At 39.2% G+C, this 12,775-nt stretch overlaps 1 protein-coding gene across 3 annotated transcripts in view; it reads left to right on the top strand.

Moving 5' to 3' along the window:
• The window catches only part of LOC116925099 (transcriptional regulator ovo), a 35,458-nt gene that overhangs the window by 14,077 nt on the left and 8,606 nt on the right, over window positions 1-12,775 (top strand). For all 3 annotated transcript variants that reach the window (XM_032931720.2, XM_045175501.1, XM_045175502.1), the window contains one exon: window positions 1,459-1,574. The gene's annotated coding sequence lies outside the window, so the exon portion shown is untranslated. The remainder of the gene's footprint in view (window positions 1-1,458; window positions 1,575-12,775) is intronic.

The following is a 12,775-nucleotide window of genomic DNA, read 5'->3' as shown; positions in this document are numbered from 1 at the left end:
AGACAAGATGGCCCGGAATGTTTTTGCATCTTTGATCATTTTGATGGGGGAATAAAAAAAAAAGAGGAAGAAGACAACACGAAAAATGCAACTCTTTTGTGTTATCTACTTGTTGTGCGCGGCCGCTGTCTTATTAGCTCAAATAATTCCGCGTTTTTATCGCCGGTAGACGTGGAAAGGCGGGGCGGGTTTACTACGAGGCAATAGTTTGTTTTTGAAAGGTTTTCTTTTTTTTTTTATATATTTTTGAATGGCGGAATTCAACCAACGACTGGCGCTACCCCATACATCGGATGTGTGTGTGTCTCACCTTGGCATTGCTGGTGTTCACTCTGATGTGTGACATCATTGACCACCCCGATCTTTTTTTTTTTTTTTTGATCCCGTCCACCCATTTTTGCTTTGTATAGAGGCGCTCGTAGAAGATGACCCTATTCTTTTTCAACCCCCCCTTTTTCGGCCGTCATTCTCCGGATTTTCTTATGTTTGCCTCCTCCTTCTCGGCTGTGCTCCCCCCTTCCGAAAATGCGAAAAACCGTTGAGACGGTTAGACGCGCATTTTTTCGCAATCGTCTTCTCTGTCTGTCCCTTTATTGTATATGAATCGGTGCGAAACTGTAGGCAAACAATTCCGGTCTTTGAAAATTGTGAATGAAAAGCCACACCTCTCTTTTTGGCGCCGTTGTTTGCCTGCGAAAAACACTGCGAATCGCAGTTGGCTCGTTGCTGTGTAATGATAGCGCAACGACGAAACGTTATAGTCGGCGAGCAAAGGTCGAGTCGAGTGTCAGTCGCTTACGTGTGACCAATGTGCAACAACTCGTTTCACTTGCTCGTTTTGTTTAAACATTTATTTATATAGCGAAACAGACTCTTGTTTCGACGTTGTGTGCGCCGTGTGCTGTGTGCCGAAAGGGTGTGCCGCCCGCCTTTATTTAAAAAAAAAGGTTTTGAATATTTGGATTCGATTTGATTTTCGAATTTCGAGGTGAGGCATTTTGCATTTGTGGAAAGTATGCGACGACACATATCAAAGGCCAAGTGTTTATCGCTTTGAATGTTTTACGACAATTGCTTGGCGGAGAATTCTTCAACCCTTGCCGACTGTCCGTTATCTGTACCAGCATTTTTACAACGAGTTTGGCCCACTTTCTTTCTTTTTTTTTTTTTTTCTAGCCAAAACGATTGTAAAAGAGAAAAAAAAAAGTACAATTGTAGCGAAAGAGAAGCTCGATAGTAAAAAGTATACAGTACATCGTCTATTTTTTCGCCACCATATACCCCCGATCTAACTGTACATTTGTCTCTGACTTGGATGACCCTTTCTCGAAAGGCAACGATGTTGTACTTTTTTGTTTATAGTGAAAGAAAAGTGTGCAATTTGTTTTGTGTCTATATACAGTTTTGCCTTTTTTTTTTTTTTTTTATTGGACTCGTTTTTCTTATTTTTTTTTCCAGGTTATTGCCAAATTTCCCACGTTCCGCACCGAGAGTCTCCACTTTGCCGTCTTGTTTCGACATCCAATATAAAAGACAACAATCCGACACGGCACCAAGGACTGCAAACAATCACCGTAAGTGCGCAAACCTTTTTTTCTTTTTATTTTCAAACCTTATTATTTTTAAGAAAATTCCGTTTTTTTCTTTTTTGCGTATCAAACGGATTTTTAATGAAACATAGAAATGGCCATCGACCGCCATTTTGTTCGTTTTTTTTTTGGGTGCGTCAACGGCCCAATGTGCGCGTGCTGTTTTTTGTGCGTGTGTTCATCGAGGACACACGCGTGCCCGTGATTTATAGTTGTTAAGCTCCCCCACAATTTTTTTTTTCATATTGGAATAGACATTATGTATGTGTCGCAAACAGAGATACACAAAAAAATGGGAGGAAAAAAAAAACACAGCCAATCGTGTGAGAGGGGGGAAGAGTCGCCACACACAAAAAACAGAAACTCGTGCCGCCGATTATCGACGCCTGCCGACGCTCGACTCCTATTCGTCCATCGCCCTCCCTTTCAGATACACTAAAAAAAAAACTTGTATTCATATTTTTTTTGGCTTAGTTTTTTTGGGGGGGGGGGGGCGACGTCGGTCCTTTCCAGTAAAACCAGAAAAAAAATAATTCTTTTATTTATTTCATTTTTTTTTGCTCTTCTCTTATGAACCGGAATCGTTTCTATTATTGCGATTGTGTATTGTACATACAGTCACACATTTATATCCATTTTTTTTTTTTTTTTTGTGAATTAATGTGCCTGCTGCATAGCCTTCCATGTCACACCGGGTGTTTCGATTTTTTTTCTTGTAACGAACGAACGACTAGGCGTAGTAGGGGATATGCTTATTGTATATCGGATATTCGTTTGCCCAGTAAGAGAAATGGAATAGGAAGCAACAACAACAGACACACACACACACACACACACACACAAAAAAAAATGGTTAGAACTGTTTCTGATTGGACGGGAAATTTAATGGAAGCGGGTGTCGTTTTTTTTAGTAGCCGCAGATGATGGAGAGAAAAAAACGCCCTTTGGTGACGGTCACGTCGTTTTGCATTAACAAGAGCCGCCCTAAAAAAAAAAATCTTTTGGCTTTGAATGTAGGAAGGAAAAAAGAAAAAAAAAATGGGTGGAAATTGTGTAACAGAAGAAAAATGTGTACAAATGTGACAATCGTCATGGAGTTGTATTTCTTTTTCAATCCATTCAACAAACAGCAGCGCGCAAAAAAAAAAATAAAAATAAAAGAAAGAAGAAGAAGGGAAAGAATAATGAAAAAATGTAGGTAGTAAAGCACCAAGGAAAGAGAAATCTAAACACAAAAGCCGAAAAAAGGTGACGATCCAGTAACAGCAGTAGCACGATTTTGTGTTGTTTCCTTCTCTCTTTTTGGAAGCTGTGAGAGGATCGATACACACACACACACACACATTTATATATATATATATTGTATTTAATGCTTTATACCATATATATATATATATAAGTCGTTGCTTAATACGTATAAAGGGATGGCAGAGAGAAAGAGGGGGACCTGATAACACGTAACGTCTCTTTCTCTCTCTCTCTCTGTGTGTGTGTATATCGGGGCTATGTGTTCTATCGCCCCCCTCGCAAGCTTCTTTGGATGCAATTGCCCGAGTAGACGCAAATAGTAGAAAAGCTTATGTGACTCTACACGACAGTTTGAAGCGGGGTGGGGGAATAGTAGAAATTTTTTTTTTTTTACAGGGCCCGGCTGTTTTGTTGTTGCGTATATGGGCTGTCGATATAATGCTGGTCAAGAGGGGTGACGCCGTATTCCCTCTCCTTTTTTTTCTCGTTGTTATTATTCAGCTCCGTGTCTTGCTAGTCGATAGCTGTTTGGCCCCAAAACTATATATTTTTTCTTTCTCGCTTTCTATAGATTCTTATTTTTCAGGGGGGTAGTAGTGGTGGTGGTGGCGGCCCTCCTCGTTTTCTTTTTCCGCTGCTATTGAACGAGCCAACACTTGCGTCAATAGCTTATGAAAGCAATCATAAATGCTGGCGACGCGGGTTAGGAATAGACGAGCAAAAATTGTTTATCAAAAAAAAAAGGGGGGGGGATGATTCTTCTTTTTATTTTATTTTTTTTTTTAACGTTTTGATGTGGAACCAATAGGACTCCAACGGTTTCACCGATTGGTTCTTTCCGCTTTTCTAAAAAAAAGAATAAAAAATATAAGTAATATTTTTTGTGTGTTTAGGAGGGGGTAGTGGGTGGGTTAGCATCTGGTGATGGCTTGCCGCCCATCTACCACGTGGGGTGGAGGGGGGACACTGAAAAAAAAACAGGAGTGAAAGAAAGAAAAAAATATGTTGAAAAGGGAAAACCCTTTTTTGTTGGTCGTTGAAGAGCAAAAGGGGTATTAACTCGATGCCTATTGGTTGAGCAAAGTTCCTCCCCCTTTTTCACGAGAACCCTCCCACCGCAACTCTTTGACGGGACGGCACCCACCTGTTTGTCTTTGCTTGGGTTTTTCGCTTTCTTATTCTTCTCGTCGGTTGCTATGGAAACGACGAAATTAACGTTGATTCATTTTTCGTTTTTTTATTATATCTCTATTTTTATTTTTGGATTTTTGGAGTGTTGATGAAAAATGTCTTAATTTTGTATATAAGGTCCGGGCATGTTTCGAAGAGTTACCAGGAAGAGTTGGGGGCAGTGTGTGTGGGGGGGAGGGGGAGATATCTTTATTGTATTACTCACGTAACGAAGCCTATTCAGTGCACGAATGGCCTCCCGAGTTGTTGGGTGATCGATAAGCATCAAAAGAACTTGGGGTAAATGACGGTCACGTCAATGATCGTTATACACCGTATATAACACTCATATTCATCATCCCTTTTATTTAGTGTACGTACAGACCTATACGTCTTCCGTTTTTCTATTTCTCTGGCAGATGGTAACCATCTGAGTTGCGTAATTTTATTTTTTTTTTATGTTGCCAAAACCTATGGAAACAGATACAGCCGTTCAAATGGCCAATCAATCCCCTCATTTTTCTGCCCCTCTTGAATAATATTTTTGAGGAAAAAAAAGGGGGGGGGGCTGTTTTGTTCAGTTGAATTTTATAAACATTTGTTCATTTTTCTCTCTCTCTCACTCTATATATATATATATGTAAGCGGTTCCACGTTGAAAATTCGATACGGGACCAGCTTCTGTTTGCGGATTATTTCCGGCAAACGGTTCAACGGCTTTTCCAATAGCACAAACATTCCACCAGTGCATCAAAATATAAAGAGAGAGAGAGAGAAGAGTTTTTATTTTTTTTTTTTTTTCCCCTTTAGTGAAATCGCACATCTTGTTGTTGTTGTATTTATACGAGTATATACAACAATTCAATCGAGTCACTGAAGGCGATTGGTTCCGGGATATTATTTCTTTTCTTTCCGACACATCATCTCTTCTTTTTATTATTTTTTTCTATATATTTTTAATCCCATTCTTTTTGGAGTTGCTCGGATTCTATATGCCTATACGTACAACCCCCCACCATTGCATATCTCTTACGACATATGCATTATTGAGTGCTGCACACACGGGAAAATGTCGGCCAGAATCATCAATAAATAGAGTTTCTTTTATTGACGTGCAGTTGGCGACTTTATATATAGGGGGCCAGAAATCAAAGTCCTCGTGGTGATCTCTGATGCGTCAACGAGTTTTTTTTTTTCTCCCCTTAAAAAAAATATCGAGAGTTTTGCTGTTGTTGTTAGGGGAAAAAAGAAAAGGAAAAAAGGTTGGAATTATTGATTGGGTCGTTTTCTTGTATTGTGATAGTATGCCCCACGAGCGTCACGAGTGGACGAGAGATAAAATACATTTTGTCTGTGTGTGTGTTGTTGTTGCATGTACTCGCCAATTGTGACAATAAAGTCAGGAGCGATGCCAGCACGTGGGGGGGGTTCCCATTGACGGGATGTGACGTGGTATATACAGCTCTTGTCTTTGACTGGACGATATGGATTTTTTCTTCTTCTTCTTCTTCTTCTTCTTCTTTTGTTAGAAAACAGGAAATGGGCATGGCAAAGATGGAAACTATTCATGCCTGAAGAGGAGGAGTATCTAAGTTGACATTTTTAGAAAATCAAAAATCATATTGCGGCAATTTTTATTTTGGATTTTTTTTTTTATATGATTTTATATTACTATTGGGTGTAGGCTATCTCTCTACATTATTCAATTCTCTCTCTCTCTCTCTCTTTCTCTCTTCCGGAGCGGAAACGCACTTGAAAGTTCATCTTTCTTGCATTTAAAAAGAAGAGAAAAGAGGAGCTTGATTCGATTTATATAATGCAATAGTAGAAATACATAAAAATGAAAAATAAAGTAAAGAAAGTTGCAGCTGTTGTCCGAAAAAAAAAAATATATGGAGACTTCCTTATGTGACACAGGCAGAAACACGTCAAATCTTCTTAAATGATCAAGTATGTATAGGAAAAACTCTTTAACATTTTTTGTTTGCCTCCACAAATTAAATTAAAACTAAAACTAGTAGAATACGATATACTTGAACAGATAAATTGATATAGGATGTATATATATGCATGGGAAAAAGGGGGGGGCAGGAAAGATCGAATTTTTATTGGGAAATGAATGAATGAATAAAAAAAGGAAAAAGATTGTGATCTGCTCCTGCGGGTTCCTCCTCTTTTGACATTCACGTCTCTGGCTCTACATACGCACGTTGGGAAGGGGGTTATGTTTAGAGACAAGCCTTTTGCCCAATAGGGTGGGGTGGGGGGTTGGACGTCCAATTGTCCGTGCAATCTATAAATACGTGTAACATCTAGCTCTTTTGGCTGTGTAATCAATAAAATATCCTTTTTTTTTTAACTGCGCAGTTGTGTGCGTTGCATGCCAAGAAATTTTCTCTTTTTCCCACACGCCAAATATCGCCGCTGTGGATGTTCACAAAGTCGAGCGTCGTGTTCCCCCCTTTGCAACTTCTTTTATGTCAACCGAATTTTTCTTTTTCTTTTTCTTTCACTTTTACCTTTGAAAAATGGAGGAGGAGGAGGAGCTCGATTTTTATTTCGTTTAAGTTGGGCTCTAGTCGGATAGAGTTGCACACAAACCGAGAACGGAATGAATCAGTTTAGTTGTGTGTGCTCTTTTCAGTCCCTCGCCCCTTTTGTCGCGTCCTCTTTTTTATTTTTATTTTTATTTTGGCTTTCGATTTTTGAAAAATTTCTCGTCCTTCCCCACTCGACGTTTGTCCACGTTTATAACATAAAGGGCAGAGAGAATTGAATGCGACGTGCTCTTAAAAATGCGCGCACACAACATTTTCGGATTCAGCATCGCACCACATTTGGGGGAGGGGTAGAATTTTGATTTGATTTGATTTTTTTTTTATTTATTTATTTATTTATTTCGAAAAATACATTTTCGACGATTCGAATCGGAACACCGAACCATTAGCAGTGCGCCATCATCGCCGTCATCGATGATTGATCGTGTAATCCAATGATGCTTTCCTCCTTTTTCTTTTTTCAACTTACATATTATTCAATCGCACCCCTCGAATTGATTTTAACTCTAGTTAACTCTCTTTCTTTTTTAGTGCAAAATTTTTGTGTGTGTGTGTCTGTGTGTCTGTGTGTGTGTCTCTTGGTGGTCCTGAACCCTGACGGTTCTTGTAGGTTTTAAACAAGAAAAAAAAAAATCACGGTCTAGATCGAATTTCTGTCCGGTAACAGATTTTTTTTTTTTTTTTAGCAAGTCTACTTTAACCGCCAGTCCCCTCCCCCTTAAAAAAAAATTGGACTGGAAAACATTTTTAAGGCCAATAAATCACAGTTGGCAACAGTTGGCAAAAAGAGAACACAAGAAAGGAAAAGGTCTTGTTCTCTCTTTTTCTTTAAGGTGGTGGTGGTGGGGGGGGGGGGTATGTCCTATACTACATACTGCTATATAATATATAAAAATAGCATAAGATTATATGTATATAGCGAAAAGACGTGCGGAACGAACTCCTGGAGGGTCATAGTCGGCTCTCCAATTGGTTGGGTTCTGTCGTCTGCCTCTCTCCTCTCTTTCTTTCTTTTCTTTTTTGGCAAACAAGAGATGTGACAGAACCTTTTTGTTTTCTTCTTCTTTTTTTCTGCCAAGTTTGTCGCAAAAACGGTCAGCGTGTGTCGCCGGAATTCCGCCCTTCTATGCAGAGGGACGTTTTTTTTTTTCTTTTTCTTTACCCTCCTGTTCCTTTGGACAACGTAAGAAGGAGAGAAAGAGAGAGAGACAGCGTCTGCCATCAAGATGAAGAAAACCAGAAGGTTTTCTTCATCTTCCCATTTCCCACGCTCTTGTTTTCTCTTGTGTTCTCCAATTGTATTGTTTTTTGAAACGTTTTTCGTCCTTTGCAAGACGCCATTTTTTTTTTTACTTTGGCAACAGTTTTTGCGTCACTAGAATTTTTTTGGAACAAGGGTCGTTATTTATTTTTGATTTAACAATGTCAGTTGAATTGCAACTTTATTTTTGGTCCAATGACCATTTTTTTTTATTTGTACGTGGTTTTTTGGTTGGTTTCATTTCGCCTTGTTTGTCCCAATAGAAATCGCGATAGGGCCTTACATTACTGTCCGTCGGTTACACACATAAAGCATATCATTTGGTCGCTGACTGCGTTCTTAAAAAACAAATTCTCTATACGTTTTTTAATGATTGATCTATCACAAAAGATTTGTTTCTTTTCTTCCATCATTTTATTATTTTTTTATTATTATTAGCCGCTCCTCTTTTCTATGTGAAATATCGTAACCGTCGTCTTTATTTTGCGACCGAGCGTAACATTTAAAAGAAAGAAAAAAATGAAATGACCTTTAGATGGGCCCTCATCCATCATCATATCGTTTGTTGTCAGGTTGTTTGTCAATTTTTTTTTTCTTTCCTCATTCACGACGCCCCATTGGTTTTTTTTTTTTGCTTCCTCTTTTCACCATTCATTGATTGTCTGATAAGCCAATCAACGCCATGTCCAACACCCCTTTTTTTTTGTTGGCCGTTAAAGGGGGGAATCACCTTATCGACACATTTTGTGTGTGTGTGTGTGTGTGTGTGTTGTAAAGGGAGATGTCAAAGGGTGGGGGGTTGACAGCCACCTACAAAAAAAAAAAAAAGGGTTGGACCTCTATATAGGAGGGTTGGTTTGACCGCACACATAAAAAAAAAAAGGAGAGAGAGAGAGAGAGAGAGAGAGAAAAAAAAAATAAGGGACTTGTATTGTGTCGGGTTGGGTGTTATTGGTTCTTGTGTTGTGATGCAGGGGTGTGGCTGGCGCGTGTCCAAAGGGGTTTCCCCTTTTTTTTTTTTCTCATCTTCCGGTTAAAAGTGTAGTGGAGTAGCGCATGCGTGTCGCATATTAAATGGCAATTCTTTTTCAGTGTCAGATTGAGTGATTTTAGATTTGATTTGCTTAAAAAAAAAGAAATAATTAAACATTGTATACGATACGCAAGTACTACTTTAAATGTATTTAACGATCGAGGCTTTAATTGGGGAGGGGGGATGCCTAGCCCAACATATCTTTCAGCAATGCGCCTCCTCCTTCGCTTTCTGTATATAAGAGGACAGAAGAATATGTTGAGCAGAAAAAAAAAAGTGAACGACATCCGGAAGTTCCGGCACGTTTCCTTCCTCCTCCTCCCTCCTTCTTCCTTTTTTCTTATTTTTCCAACCAGAAAAAAGAAAAATCTATTCACGAAAAAAAAAAAGAAAAAAAGGTTCGGCACAAACTTCCTTTTCCCCTTCGGCATGGATTCTCCAGTGGTTTCTTCCATGTTGCAGTTAAATACATCGTATATACATCGGGACATGTACATATACTTTGATTATTCTCTTCTGTAAAAATATATAGGCCTATATACTTTGAAAAAGATTCCCTCTTGATGTAAGCAAAAAATAAAATCAAAATGATAAGTTAGCGCAGTTAGATCGTTGCATCAATTGAACTTGCGCGCGTGTGACGTAGTTCCAGCAACAACCAACACACACAAAAAAGGGGAGCAAAAAGATATATTTAAAAAAAAATTGATCTTGGCGTATAGGTTTCTTTTGACGATGATGGATGTGAGCGATTCAGTGGCTAGCTCACGGCCATCCCTTTTTCCTTTTATTTACGAGCCCTTCGGAATACAATTAGTCGACTCTTTTTTTTCCCCAGTGTGTAGGCCTATACGCAACTCTGTAGATGATGATGATGATGTGTGTTATACAGCAGATCTAAACTTCTCTTGAGCGAGAGGTCTAAGAAGAGGTCGGTCTGTTTTCGAATGTGTAGAAAATTGATCTTCTTGCGCATATGCATTTTTCTTTTCCTTGTCTTTTTCTCCTTTTTTTTTTAGAAGGGGGGGGGATGCTCATCACAGGTTTCGCCGATAGATTATATGCCTAACGTTGTAACTGGTATATATATATACAAAGTCAGCCGTTGGCGAAATCGAAGGAGCTTTGGGGGGGTTACCTGCTCTTGGTCCTGTATACCTCCGTTACAAACTCTGCCAACCTTTTCTTCTTCTGCCTGCCCTCTTCTCGCTTTATAATTATTGCATCTTTTTTTCTTTCGTATATGTACCCTGCGCAGTCCAGCAGCAAAACACGGATGCACAGGTAGATGAATTCCTTTTCGGGGTTCTTCGACCTTTTTTTTTTTTTGAAAAATAAGCGGCTTCTTTTTTTTTTCTCTCTCTTTTTCTTTCCGCATTTGTGCTCCTTTTTGGCCTTCGTTGGCTTGCAGGAACATTTTGGAGACATGGACGCTGTTTTTGATCTTGATATTTTTGTTTTGTTTTTTGTTTTCCCCTCTTGTTCTCTGAAGAGTATATATGTTTGATATCTACGTCCCGGCATCTAGATTTGAAAGAACCCCCGAGACCTCAAAGTTGCGTGTGTTCACAGTTTTGATTTTATTTCTTATTTTGAGTTTTTGAGTTTTTTGAGAAGTTGCCTAATGGATCATTGAGTCCTCCTAGAAAGCGATACGACGATGATGTTATGAAGAAGAAGTTGAGACCTTTGTCATCTCCCTTTTTATTTTTGCTTCGACAACTTACTTTTTTCTTTTTCTTTTAATTTTTTTAAGAAAGAAAACAAATACTGCGCAGCGAATATACTTTCTCTCCCATTACTAAATGATAATTGTTTTAGATATGGCTTCCCCCCATGTGTGTGTGACGTCTAACTGGACAACTCCTCCTTTTACGAGGCTTTATATATATATATATATAGGATCGGCTGGGATATATATACACACACACACACACACACGGAGGAAAAGGTCAAAGGTTGTTTTTCGTTTTCGGTCTCCTTTACTTGGGAGAGAAACTTGCATTTTCCCCTCTCGCAAGTTTGGTTGTGTTTTTCGAAATGAAAAGGGAACACCATTTTTTATTTTTTTTTCGGACAGCAGCTGCTGCTGCTTGCGCCAAAAAGCTTTGCCAACTTGTGTGTTGGAGAGGGGGGGGAGGTGAAAGAAGAAGGGCAGGAACAGGGTTCTTTACTTTGTGTATTTGGAGTGTCCGTGTCCGTGTGTGTGTGTATCGCATCCAATGGCAACCAAGTGCAGGACGCGATCGATTGGCAAACGCTGATTGGTTGGCTGCGCAAACATCGGGAGAGGATCGAGTTTTGACACACTTTGCGACATTCGTTTTGCTGTCCAGGGTAGACACACACGCGCAAATAAGTTTTTAATCGCATTTTTGTTTTTAAACTAGTGGATGAAGATGTAAAAGTGTTACTACTATACATCTTCCATGGTTTTTTTAAAAATTTAAATGGCTTCTTGTTATTTCTCAAATTATTTTTGGTCCAAAAAAAAAAGATGTGCCTGTTCTATATACAAATGTATGGCTATTTGTTTAGATAGGTGTTCAGTATAAAGGGCCCGAACTTTTGTGTCGTGATTAAATGCTTCCGACCGCTAGAGGACTCCACATCAAGTAGGCCTATGATGGTACACTGCTGTTGCTCCTCGAATCGACAAATAGCCTAAAAAGCGAATACACACACAACAACAAAAAATGCCCTTTTTTTTTTTCATACACATTTGGTGGGGGAGGATGGTATCGATCCGATGTGGTGCCGCTTACTTTTATATATATATATATAGTATAGTGGGAAAGAGCAGTGGTACTACAAGTATACTAGTATTTCTTTGATCCTTTGCGTCAACTTGGGAATCAAAATAGGGCACGTGCCTCCTCATTTCTCTCCCTCATTCCTCTGTTCTTCTTCTTCTTTTTCTTTTTATTTTTCCCCGTCTTCCTCCCCCACATATATGTACAGAGCGGCAGTTGGGGCCTCTTCAGCGCATCACGCGGTACATAGTACACGCTCCCTTCAACTTTCGCTCTCTCTCCTTCTCTCTCTCAACCAATCCAACCGTTCTTTCTATTCGTGTGTAACCCCCCGATGCTGTTTGTGTTACATAACTCATAGAGGACGACTCTATCTATCAACTGGCACCAGCGATTTTTATTTATTTCACGCTCGTATGTTATAAAGTAAGGAGGCGAGGTACGGATAGGAGCAAGCGGCCATTAGTTGCGAAACAATTCCGCGGGACTTTGAAAATAAACAATTAATAAAGGAAGGGGGGGGTTGGGCTTTTATTTTCACATGGTAAATGTGCGGGGGCGGAAGTAAATGTATATGTATAAATTGACGGGGTGACATTTGAAATGGGGATTGTCATGGTTATCCTCTCTTTGGAAGGGCTTTATCCAATGTGGGCACAGTGGAATATATATAAAATATTAAAAAGAGAAAGAAGAGAGAAAAAGATGGTGGACGCGATTCGATACCGCTTATCAAGGAACAAGTTACCTGTGAAATGTATGAATGAATTGTCATTGTAAACGGTCCTCTTAATAAGATCATTGACATATTCCAACAGATTTTGTTGGGGCTCTCTCTTTCTCTCTCTCTTTTATTTTTGTGCGTGGATGGCATTTGACCATACTCGAATGTTGTCCGTAATAAAAACAAAAATGTGATGAGTGGGCCTCGTCATAAAATGTCCATTTGTTTTTGTTTTTTTCTTTCATTCTATTCCAGTGATCACGGATCGTACATCGAACGTGAATACCCAACTGAAATGAACTTTTAATTTTAAAAATATTGCGAAAATTAAAGGCATTTTCCTTCTTCTTTTTTTGCGCGTACACTTTTGAGTTGCTTGCCATTACCTATAATGTTAGTGGTGTCTTTTTTCCCCTCATTCTTCCATCTTTCGGGATGC

Source organism: Daphnia magna, linkage group LG6, assembly GCF_020631705.1.
Source record: "Daphnia magna isolate NIES linkage group LG6, ASM2063170v1.1, whole genome shotgun sequence".
Taxonomy (NCBI): Eukaryota; Metazoa; Arthropoda; class Branchiopoda; order Diplostraca; family Daphniidae; genus Daphnia; species Daphnia magna.
This window is presented reverse-complemented; position numbering and strand designations above follow the sequence as displayed.